Source organism: Vipera ursinii (genome assembly GCF_947247035.1).
Source record: "Vipera ursinii genome assembly, chromosome: 1".
NCBI lineage: Eukaryota > Metazoa > Chordata > Lepidosauria > Squamata > Viperidae > Vipera > Vipera ursinii.
The window spans coordinates 279,521,326-279,534,808 of record NC_139512.1 but is presented as its reverse complement, the minus strand read 5'-3'; positions in this window follow the sequence as shown (position 1 = coordinate 279,534,808).

Below are 13,483 nucleotides of genomic sequence, written 5' to 3'. Positions count from 1 at the left end.
TGAAAATAGACTTAAGGGACTTGAGGGACCACAAGGGCAATAAGAATTGTGACCATGGGGAATGATGAGTGAAGGAGAAAAAGCTTGAAGCTGGGAACAATGAGATGGTTCTAGCTTCAATCCTAAGAGAGAACCAAAGTGAAGGCATTGAAGGAAAACTTTTGTTTTTCTCTCTGTCGCTTTTACACATGATTCCACCTAAGGCTACAAGTAAAAGTATTCCATGAGTGTGAGGTTAGCTGAAAGAGGCCCATTGGAGGAGGTTTTCATCAGACAAAGACTGCCAGATCAAACTTACAAACTGCAATCAACTTGATCATTTGAGAATCTAGAAGATCAGTGAGATGTTCAAGTGGCCCACTAAATATTATCTTTGTCTCCTTGAGCCTTTTTTTTCTCTATTACATAACTTCTCCCCAATCTGTATTGAGAATGTAAATATATTTTCTCATCTCTTCTCCACCCCATTTACTTCTTGCATAAAACCATTCTGAATCTTATATATGGACTTTATATATATTTATATATTTTATATATTATTATTATTATTTATTATTATTTATTAAATTTTTATACCGCCCTTCTCCCGAAGGACTCAGGGCGGTGTACAGGGCAATAAATATCGAAATATAAATACAAAAGTTAAAAAAGATTAAATAATTATGCCCAATATAATACAATAATTAAAACTATGTTAAAACCAAATCCAGATAGATAGACAGATAGATAGATAGATAGATAGATAGATAGATAGATAGATAGATAGATAATAGATAGATAGATAGATAATAGATAGATAGACAGATAGATAGATAGATAGATAGATAGATAGATAGATAGATAGATAGATAGATAGATAGAGATGGATAGATTCCATATATAAGATCCAGAATATACATTATATATAGTTTTATCTATCTATCTATCTATCTATCTATCTATCTATCTATCTATCTATCTATCTATCTATCATCTATCTATCTATCTATCTACCTATCTATTCATCTATCTATTCATCTATATACATATAGATAGAATAATACATTATATAAATTCTTCTACAAGAAAGGTGCTGTATCTGGGACAGTATTTTAAAGTCCTGTCAGGGAATTAATTGAATGCAGATATTGGGGCAACTTGATCCTATTTTGTTGGATGCCTACAAAATAGGATCAAGTTGCCCCAATATCTTCATTCAATTAATTCCCTGATAGGACTGATCCCTACAAAGAAGCAGTGGGGGGGGGGAGAGAGTGGGATTTAAGCAATAGTACGTATACATAGACTATGGAGCTCCTGTTACACTAAGTGTGCATTTTTCAACTTTGAAATTATTATCTAAAAGTACCCATAAGGTACCTCGAATGGTTCCTTTGCGCCTTCCCTCCTCACTAGTCGAGGAGCCTGAATGTCTGCTTCCCCACCCATGAGGCCTCTGTGACAGGATATCCCTTCCGCCGCACCAGGTACTGCAACTGGCCCTGTTCCTTTTATTGATATAGCATGCTTCCTTTAGACCTGCAAATTAAAAAGAAGAAAATTAGAATAAAGAAATATCTATTTAGAATGAATTTAAATTTCTGCTGGTTTTGCAACAAGTCAGGCATAATTCTGCCATTTTATACTTGTCTATTCAAAAGGAAGTTCTTCTGAATTCCGATGCAACATAGCAATAGGGCTTTTATGCATACTCCAAATGGTATGCATAGATTTAGCTTTTATAGCCTTATGGCATAAACCTATGCATCTTCATTCAGAACTAAATTCCACTTACCACCAAATCAGTGTGCATAGGATTGCACTGCCTATTTTGAGGAAGAACGTATTCATTGAGAAAATAACCTTTAAAAAGTAGAAGCTACACAAAAGGCCTGAAATACTAGACCTATAAAAACTTGGCAGAATCAAATGAAAGCATGCATTAGATGCTTCTTAGTTCTGCTTATAAAAGCAGCAGAGATGTGAAATCTATTTTACAAAATTGTCTTTTTCCCACTCCTTTGTAGGAAAATTTCAAAACGGAGTTGTAGCCATATAATTTGGGAAATTCATGATAGCATAAAGATATAAAATATAAGTGGCATGCATTTTATGCTTCCTAGGAGGAAAATAAAGGCATCTCTTATTGGTAACTGGAGTTAATAGGAATTGATTAATTACTTTCCATCCCAATAGACAAAAATATATTAAGAGGTTTTTGACAATTCCATTGTCAAAAGAATTACTTCTACAATTCTGCTAGCCAGAGTGAATTTAACTGCATGTGATTCTCCATGCTCCCACCTACCCAATCTTATCAGAGTGGGTCAAAAAACAGAAAATTCAGTTTTTTGATGAATCATGAATGCACAAGTTACAAAGGCCTTGTTTAATTCAAATTTATGAATGCCGCCTGCATATTTCCTAAGGAGGAAACCTGAAACTTGAAACTTCCAAATTCTTTGTCTGTTAGAAGATTATTGCTCTTCAAGGCTTCTCTGCTGCATTGCCTGGAGAAGCGAAAGGGAGTGCACAGCGTGGCTTGAACTGCACGCAGTAAGCGTTCTCTGTTGCCCACGGTTATGCAAGCACGTTCTGCAGCTAATTAAAATATCGTAGTCCATAGGAATCCATTTAATGAAATTTGAAGCAACTTTTAGGAACACAAACATTAATAAAATATGAGCTGGTTTATAGCAGAAGTATATCTTTTGCAAATAATTGTTTTGTTTTTCCAGAAAGGATGAGAGATAGGGAAGGGGAGAGGGAAATTGCCTTGATTGTATGTCTGCACTATGGGGCTGGGAAGAGAACTGAGGTTGTGTTGAAAGAAAAATCTTCAGGTCCAGTTCAAGCCAGAAATAAAATAAAATGGAGGGTGCAGTGCATGCCTCCCAGCATACACAAAGGGACAGCACAGCAGGAGGCTGATGGTGCAGATCAGCAGAGGGGTTGGCGATAACTGCTCACTCAGGATAACCGTAATGAGTTAAGCTGTTGACAGCCCCAGGCATGGTCAGCCTGGTGGGAAGCCAGGATCTACACCCATTGTCACCTGCACTGGCAGGAAGCCCAGGTTTGAACTGATTGGATGCCATCCACCTGGGCAGGTACAAATAGACGCCAGGCTTCCCTGTTTCCCCAGTTCGTTCTGTTCAGAATAAACTCATCTTTACCCCAGCTCTGTGTCCGTCTCTATGTGAAGCACGCGACTTTACAGAGGCTGCTTGGGAAAGAAGGTTCTTGTTTATTTAGTTGCCAGAAACTTCAGTGACGCAGCATGTTTCTTGGGTGGCTGACAAAATGGAGCTGGGAGTGGGTGGGTTTTTATACCTTCTTGGGGTTTTGTGTTTGGAGTTGTTCCTGTTCTTGGGCATTGTACTTTGACCTGAGCCTGAGTGTGTCCTTTTGTCCTAAAGGTCATGTTTCTGTCCTTGGAGTCTTTGTTTTTCTGATCCCAAAAGCTCAAACCTTCTCTGGGGCTGTGGCTAAAGGCATTTTGCTTATGAATAGATGGCCCAGTCTTTCTGAATGGGATTATCAAATCTGCATTTCTATAAAGCTGGCCTGCTTAGTTTCTGCCTGGGAAAATTTGGGCTTTTTCTGCCTCCCCTAAAAATTTTTCTATTATTCCTTTGGGTAAATATAATATTCTGCCTTTTTTAATATTCCCCAAAATATTTCCTTTTCAAGGGGTAGGGGTTGGGTGCTGACTTCCAACAGTTGCTTCTCATACTTATTAAGGTGTATCCCTCCAAAACCTGAGTATGCCAGCCTCTAAACTGCTTTGCCCTAGTGCTGAGCTTGGTTGTGCCTCAGGGGCCTGATTGCCCAATTATCATCAGTATCCATGAAGCAGTGGAGAACATGACATGGCAAGACTTGTGCTAGGAGAAGAGGAAAATACTACTTTAAACTAGTGAAAGGCAAGTGTAAGTGGTGGATGAGAGAGAGACCATATCCTAAGTGTGCTACTTTTAACAAGCCATCATTTTGCCACGGTTAGGAGAAGATGAGGATGATGCCTTAGTTCAGTGTTTTTCAAACTTGGTAACTTTGCGACCTCTGTAAATCAATTTCCAGAATTCCCCAGCCATGCTGTTGAAGTTCACAGATCCTAAATTTACTTTATTCTCACCTCCTCCTAGCCATGGCACAATAATGGCTTTCTAATCTGTTTTAAAGGCTGCATGCTTGGAATATTGTCTTTGTCCCATGTGGAAGTTCACAGATCCTAACATTACCAAGTTTCAAAACTATTGCCTTAGATGAACACTAATTTTTGTATAAATAATTGCAGCCTCAATGGTTGTACCATAATAAGGTCCCATGTAAAAATGTTCTATAATTACAGCAGAATGAATGCAGGTTTATGCATGAGGATTGCACATCATATTTATGACAGTAAAATATTCAAAAAAAACCTCACCAAAAAATATGCAGGTTTCCATCAATTGGTTAAAGTATTTGAGTGTGATGTAATTCTGCTCCTTTTTAACACCTACATGACATACCTGGGTAAGATCATCCAACAGCATGGGATGAGATATCATCATTATGCTGGTGATGCACAGCTTTATTTCTCCATCCTTGTGATTGAAGCAATGCTGTGACTGACCTTCCTCAGTGCTGGAGGCTGTACCGGACTGGAAGGGGGACAGCTGAACCCTGACAAGATAAAGTGGCTATGAATGCAAGGAACCTCAGGATCTGGTTGTTTATTATCTTGAGTTCTGGATGGGATTGCACTACCCCAGACAGGTGCCCCAATATGCAGTCTGGGGGTTCTTCTGGACTTACAACTCCTGCTTGAAGAGCAGGTGGTAGTTGTGGTTGGGAGGGCATTTGTGCAAAAAAGAGCCTTGGTGGAGCAGTGGGCTAATGCCTCCTTAAGTAACAGCAGCTGCCTGCAATTATTTATTTATTTATTTATTTATTTATTTATTTATTTATTTATTTATTTATTTATTTATTTATTTATGGGACTTATATGCCGCCCTATCAATTAGTGCAGGTTCACATCCCACCAGGCTCAAGGTTGACTCAGCCTTCCATCCTTCCGAGGTAGGTAAAATGAGGACCCAGATTGTTGGGGGCAATTAAGCTGACTTTGTAATAATGCCACTTGGGGTGTGTGTGAAAGCCCTAATAAGCAGGCATATACATAGAATGAAGGCTACTACTAAGCTTGTAAGCCGCCCTGAGTCTTCGGAGAAGGGCGGGATATAAATGGATTTTTTTTAAAAAAAATATTTATTTATTTATTGAGTGAGTGAGTGAATGTATGGCAGTGTTACATTAGCCAGGAGACTACAGTGCTAATAATACAGAGCAGTGGTTCAGCTGCCTAAGACTGCTAATCTGTTGGGTTCATGCTCGCACATTTTCCAAGGTGCACCACAAGGATGAGCTAGCTCCATACCAGAAAGAAAGACAAATGGATTCCTGCAGCATCATCTGGGGCCTTCTTCCTCCACTGAAGTTGCCTCACAAATGGGCATCACAACCGGGAAGGTCCAGGGCCAACAGGGTTCTGACTTCCACAAAGCACTGGCTCATCCTCCCACTGAAGTGGTACCTATTTATCTACTTGCATATAAAATGCTACCTAACTGCTAGGTAGACAGAAGCTGAATCAAGTCATGGGAGCTTACCCCACCATACAGTGCTAGGACTCAAACCACCAGAGCCAAGATCATTTCCTGTGTCATCAAACCACTAGTAATCTCTTAGTCGGATTACTAAAACCTGCTGTACATAGGCTACTCTCAAAGACTATTTGGAAGCTATACCTGGTACAGAATACAGCAGTACACACAGTTCTGAAGGCCCCTAAATTGGCAGATATGACAACTCTGTTGCATGAGCTCCATTGATTACCAGTTTGCTTCCAGGTCCAATTCAAGGTGTTTTGTTTTTGTGGCCCTATATGGTATGGGCCCAGGGTATCTGAGGAGTAGTCTCACCCCAATGGGACTAGCCCGCCCCACTCTCCCAAAGGAAGAGGCCTGCTATGAACCCCACCTGCTATGGAATTCTGTCAAGTGAGGTCAAGGAGAAGAGCCTTTTCTGCTGTGGCCCCAATTCTGGGGAACACTCTGCTAATGGACATGAGCACTGTTCCCACTGTTTTCCCTTTCAGAAGAGTGTTAGAACTTGGTTTTCCTGATTGGCTTGATGGCCTGATTGGAGCATTCACCATTGAAGGTGGTTGACGGGGTAAGAAAATCTCATCCTTCTATGTCCATCTCATGGTTCCAGGTTTTTTTCATAGTTTTTGCATATTTTAACTGTTTTTTTTCTAATTATCTTTTTTATCTCCCAGAGTTGCCTTATCAGAGAAATGGGTAGCATATAAATTTAACAAATAATTTAAAAAATAGCATTTCAATGCAAGTTCCTTAAACATTAGAGAGATTGTTTAAGCTGCTATTGTAGATGAAAATGTGTTTCCTCTAATTCATTAAAGCTGGAACATTTTTACCATTAAATCTAATGGTAAGTTGTTGTTGTTGTTGTTGTTGTTGTTGTTAAAAAACATTTTAAAGCCTTTGGCAGGGGAAAAAACCTCTTGAAATGTAGACACACAGCAACCACACAAGAAAGAAAACAAAAGATTTCGTGAAAGACAAAATGCATGTTGCCTGTAGAGAGACTGCAAATAAATGTGGAACTAGAAGAGCAATCCTGATAATCATCTAATCATCTACAGTGGGAATGTTGTTAGGAACATTTTCTTTCTAGCCAGAAGATACCATTTTATTTTCTGGGCCGTGTAGCTGTTCAGTCAGTGATGTCTCTGAGGATAATTAGTCCTGAGGCAAGCAATACCATTTATCTTACACTGGGGACATTCTTCCCTGTTCTATATCACACTGAGTTTGCAACAACTGTCTGTCATTTTCTTCGTCTCTCTTGGCCTCTCCCTCTGTGTGTGGAGAAACAACCTAAGGCAAAAGAATGTGTTGGGATTTTCGGTGATAGTTCTGAAATGACAGGAGCTGCCTGCTTTGGATCATGGAGTCCTAGAGTTCAAAAGGACCTGGAGTTCACCTCCCCTGCTCAGGGCAGGAATACAAATGCAAACATCCCGACAGATGGCTGCTTAGCCTCTGTTTCAAGGCATTCAGCCAAGGGGAGCCTATTGCTTCTCTGGGTAATTGGTTCAACTGTGCAACTGCTTTTACTGTTAAGAATGTTTTTTTTTAACATTCAATCAGAACCTGCCTTCCTGTAACTTAAACCAATTATTCTACAGCCTACACCCTGGGATGAAAGAGGACAGGTCTTGACTGCTTTTGGTGTTGCACCTTTTTAGATATTGCAGGAATGATAGTGCATGCAGCCCACCACAGCTGTTGACCACTTGCACTGATGCACAACACAAACATGGCCCAACATCCTGTTTTTCATCCAGGTCTTCAAATAGTGGCTTTCATCTTCTCCCAACCCATTTCTGAGGCAGCTTAAACTTGTCCTTAACCAGTTAGTGCTTTCCCCTTTAAGCAAGCAACAAATTGCAGCAGTTTTGCTATGGTGCCAACTGATATGCTTCATCAACTATTGGTGGCACGCTCAGAGGACCAACGGTGACAGAGGGAGATGGTCAGCACAGCAAAACAGGATGGAGTTGTTTCTCTCTCTTTCTTGCTTCAGGGCACAACTTTCTCTGCATCTGTCACCACTAGTTTGGACAGCTTTTGAACTCAGATATAACATATTCTGGATTAGCTCTAAATTCATGTTCAAAAGGAGTTCATCTATCAGTTATTAGTTGGGCTCATTTTGAATACATCTTCCACAAAACCAGAGCAAGTTTTATCAGCTATCGATGAAAATTCCCTTCTTTTTAACCTTGTTCCACATCTGTGAAGAGTGATTGATGGATGTTTTCCTGATAACTGATAACATTTGGTGGGAAGGAGAGGCACAAAGCTAGGTGATTTAACTAATACTATACTTATTATGCCTATTTCTGTATGGTATAAACCAAGACAGCACTGTTCTGTACCAGCCTACTACTGGCCCTGCAGAAAAAGCAGGGACAACCCCTTTACAAAAAGGCAAGAGGCTGGAACTAAGCCTGCCAAATTTATTGACATAAAACAGAGCAAACAGAGCCAAACAAAAACACGAACCATGAAACAGGAGCTATTCAAACAGTTGCCTTCAGCAAACCAACCCTCCCACACATTCCCCTTTTAAACAGTTCAAGGCGTGGCTTCTCTCTGCCTCCTTCCGAGGTGCCCCATTGCCTTCCTCTGTTTACTCCTGATTGACTGCCTCCTGCGTCGGGTGTCCTTGAACAGGGCCAGCTGTGGGTCATCTTCATCCACGCTGTCAGGCTCACACAGCTGGGTCTGCGTAGTGACCAGATGGGAAGGGCCTGGCTGAGGGCTCTGCGAAGCCTCCGGGCTGTTCTCTGCAGGCTCTCCAACACCCCCCTCCTCCTCCTCTGAATCGTCCAACCCAACTGCCAAACCCAGAGGCTGACCCTGAATCACAACAAGCACCAACAAATCACTAATAAACTATTTTCAATAGGACAATGCCTGGGATGGACTTTTGCAGCAGCTTGCTCCATATCCTATTTCACTTTCATAGAATAACAGAGTTGGAAGGAACCTTGGAGGTCTTCTACTCCAAACAGGAGACCCTATACTCAGTGGTGGGATTCAAATATGTGAACAACTGGTTTTCTGTGTGGATGCCACTTCCGGAAGTCCATTCTGGGCCTGGGCAACAAAAAATTAGCTACAGGTTCTGCCGAACTGGTGTGAACTGGCTGAATCCCACCACTGCCTATACTATTTCAGACAAATGGCTATCCAATCTTTTCTTATTTTGAGGAAGAACCATTGAAAGGTTCTCTTTGAGTATTATTTGACTTACCGTATGTGGACATAATTATCATGTCATCCAGCCCTTACTTAATTAGCATGAACATTAAAATAAAAACAGATATTTTATTAAATGTAGTGCTTCAAGATATATAATACTGTTGACACTCCCACAATCTACTAATGTGATTTTAAAAAGGGAGAATTCAATCTGTAAGGATTTTCTACAGATATCTAAGTTCAGAATTAATGGTGAACAATCTGAGGGAAAGTATTCCATTCTACAGATAGTCCTCGACAACTGGGCCCAGAATTTCTGTTGCTAAGTGAGACATTTGTTAACAACTGCAAGCTTCCCCATTGACTTTGCTTATCACTAGATTACAAAAGGTGATCACATAACCCTGGGACACTGCAACCGTCATGAATATGAGTCAGTTACTAAGCATCTGCGTTTTAATCACATGACCATGGGGATGGTACAAAGATTACTGCTAAGCTTGTAAGCCGCCCTGAGTCTTCGGAGAAGGGCGGGATATAAATGGAATTAAAAAATTATAGGTGTGAAAAATGGTCATAAGCCACTTTTTTTCTAGTGCCGTTCTAACTTTGAACCGTCACTAAATGAACAGTTGTAAATTGAAGACTACTTGTAGAGTGCTTTTGTTCTTGTTAGCCCTTCCCACATCCTACTTGGTACATGAGAATGAGGAAAAAATTGATTTGAAGAAATTGCAGCAGTGATTGATGATACCTGTACCCTGGAGTTTACATAGTGTGGAAAGTCACACCCCAGAGACGGAAAAAATTAAAAGGGCAGAAAAATATATTTCCTCAAAGGATCTTTTTTTTTATTAAAGAGTTTTACAAAAACAAAATTTTACAATATATCCCCAAATCCCTCCCACCCCAAACACACCCACTTCCCCCCCCTACTTCCCAGCGCTAAATACAGGATTATAGTTACAATAATCATATTCTAAATAAAAATTATGCATAATATACAATTAACCAAATTCATAATGCGCTTTAACTCTCTTTTAACATAACTACAAACAACGTACCAATAACAATATCCCACTAAAATCTACTCATAAGCTAAATGGTACTTTTTAGTCCCATATTTGTTTTGAATATAATTTATCCATCTCCTCCAAACTGAAATATATCTTTCCTGTGAATGATCCTTCAGATAAACGGAAATCTTAGACATTTCTTCAAGATTCAAAACTTTAAACACCCATTCTTCTACAGTGGACAAACTATCCTTCTTCCAATATTGTCCCACCAGTAACCATGCTGCTGTTATCATGTTCAACATCAAGTTAGTTTCTTTAACATCACAAAGGATCTTAAAGAGGCAGAAAAGCATGCCGTTTTCTTAATAGCCCCAAGTCTCCCTCCCCCAAGCAGAAACCAGCTCTGTAGAAATGCAGATGATAATCTTGTCAGAAAAACTGGAGTCAGGAAACTGGGATTAGAAAGAAAGATCCCTAGAATCAACACCAAAAATCTAAGAGTCATCAGCCACAGGCCCAGGGAAGCAGGATATGACCTTTGGGACATAATGGAATAAACCCACCACCATCAGAATACCAGAAAGGCACACTCTGACTCAGGTCAAAGTTCATGCCACAGGAACAACTCCAAACAAAAGGCTCCAGAGGCTATAGAAACCCACTCCCTACATGTGCTCACTCTCTTTTCTTCCAGCACCATCTTTCTGTCTGGCTCTCCACTTCAGTAAACTGCAACTTCTTTCTAAAGCAGAAGCCATGTTGTTTATTCCCGGCTTGGACTGAAGCATGATGAAGACTTTTCCTTCAACAATAGGCACTTTTATAAGAATCCAGAGATATTTAGCAAGATCAGATTGAAAATATGAATTCTGTAATCACACGTGCTCCGACCTGCATTGCTCCAAAGACATCTTTACTGACAGAATGAAAACTTTGCTCTGATGCATTTCCTATCTAGATGGAAATGGAAACAATTTAAAATTTCTAACACAAAAATAACCCAATTTTTAAATAACTACATTGTCACTTACCTTCTTGAATTTCATTCATGGAAATATCTGGGAATTTAAAATGTTAAATCGTTTTCTAGATGAATTTGTGAGATCAAGAACACAGCAAAGATGAAGCATCTGTTTTCATGGAACATATGTAGAAATAAGAGAACTAATAATAGCAACTAGATTGAACAAATGTTGATGGAACAACATTTCCATCTCCTGACTCAGAAAAGGAAAAATTAAAATCTGCTAATTACATTATGGGTATATTAAAACATTTCCACACTATTGGTCCAAAAGTTATTTTAGAATTTAGAATTCTGAAAGGCCCAGCTCAAAACCATGCTGTATACGGTACTATTCATTTTAAATAGGTATTCATCCTAAAAATGACCTGCGCTATTGGAAGCCAAATATACAGTTTTCTTTATGAAAGCCTCTTATGTTACTTCCATGTTTTCCATTTTTCACAAAAACATCCATTAAAGAACAGAAAGACAGAGTGGCTGCACAAAGTGTTTTGACTGGTAATTCTCTGGAATAGCCATCATCTAGAGATCCACTCATCAAAATTCATCTCAGTAACCAGTTCATCATAACAGCCAAACAAACTGTGAAACCTGTTGTCTTATCGATGTTATCGTTATCTTCCATGATTGGATCCTGTCTTTGTGATTTACTTATAACATGCTATTTTTAAAGAAAAACTGAAATAGACAGAGGATCTATTGATTAGATCAGAATAATGGAGTTTGACCATGTTGGCTGAGAATTATGGGGGCTACACCACTACAGTACAAGTAGTCTTCAACTTATGATCACTACTGAGTCCATAACTTCTGTTTCTAAGCAAGACAGTTGTTAAGTGAGTTTTGCTCCATTTTACAACTTTTCTTGCCATAGTTGTTAAGTGAATCACTAAACAAATCTAGCTTCTTCATTGACTTTGCTTGTCAGAAAGTTGTAAAAAGTGATCACATGTTCCCGGAACACTGCAACCATCATATATGAATCAGTTGCCAAGCATTCAAATTTTGATCACATATCCATGGGGCTGCTACAAAGGTTGTAAGTGTGAATAAAAAAGGTTACTTTGTTCATTGCCGTTGTAACTTCGAACAGTCACTAAACAAATGATTGTAAGTCGTAGTCTACCTGTTCCAGTGTGGAGAGAATTGGTTAAACAGTTGCTGGGATTTCGATTCAAAGCTCATTTCAGCTATCAATTCCCAAGATGACCTTTAGAAAGCCATCATCATATCTCATTGTCAGCTCTCCCAATATGCAATAGAATCCTATCTACTTACATTCATTGTAAAAACGAATGAAATTAATGCAGTACTAAACAGAACAGGGAGCCCAAATAGAATGCAGAGACACTACACTCATTCCTGTAGTTGATTTTATCTCTTAATTTAGCCTAGGAAACATTTTTCTTTCTAAACTTAAGAAATCAGCTGCTGTCAAAGGCATTTTGTTAATAAAACAATAATCTAGGAAATGAAACTTGAATTGGATCATATTACTCCATTCTTGAAATCTGGCTTACTTATATAGATAGATGCATCAGACAGCATTTTTATTGGTATAGCTCCATGATAGAAATAGTTTTACAAAATCAGAAATAGAGAGTTTCCTTTGTGCTCATGTTTCAACAACCAAAGAATACATTTGGCAAACAGAGTGGAGTTATTGGTTGTGCAACAGTTGTAGAAGAATATAATAGGATCCAATTCCATATTTAAAGTAGCATAAAAGGGAGGGAGTACAAAAACACATATTTTGGTGTTGGAAAAGCAGTCAACACATTCATTGTGTAAGAATGCATCTCTTTGTATAGCCATTTATCTAAATTACTGCACTTTAACACTCTTTTGTGTTATGTGTAATGGAGGGCCCAAAATGCTTTTTTGCCTTATATATTTGGAAGAATTCTTAACAAACAAGAATTGAGCACTGAGAACACATTTTTAATGTAGAATATTGAAACACACATATCATTAAATCACACAGGGAAAGAAAATAAATTGAGTCTCTTGATTTTATAAAAAAAACAGTAACAGCTGTTCTATCACCAATGGTCAAGAAGGGAAAGACTCAACATATTTTCTTTTGGGAGTACTGCTTATTCTCACAGACTGTGCACTATAGCAGTTTTTCCTCAGTCTTAGTGGTTTGAAGATGTGTGGACTTCAACTCCCAGAATTCCACAGCCAGCATGGTCCACTCATCTTCAAGCTATAGCTTAGAGTAAGATTTTTAGAAGATGTTTCACTTCAGCAAGTATTCAGACAAGATGCCCCTCAGAAGTAACACAGCAGCCTTGCTTCAGCCACCAAAGAAGTGCAGCTGCAACACTGGAGGAGAGGCTCTGGGGCAACATGAAGTGAAAGCAGAGTGCATTGCTTTATAGAACAAAGTGCCTTGCTGAAATGAACCAAGGCTGCCTTGCACTGCTCCAGATAAGGCCACACCTGGAATACTGCATCCAGTTTTGGTCACCACGATGTAAAAAAGATGTCGAGACTCTAGAACAGACATGTCAAACACAAGGCCTGGGGGCTGGATCCGGCCCGCGAAGTGGTTTCATGCGGCCCGCGAAGCCATCCTGGAAACAGTGAGGGAACGGCCCCCACTGCCTTGACCC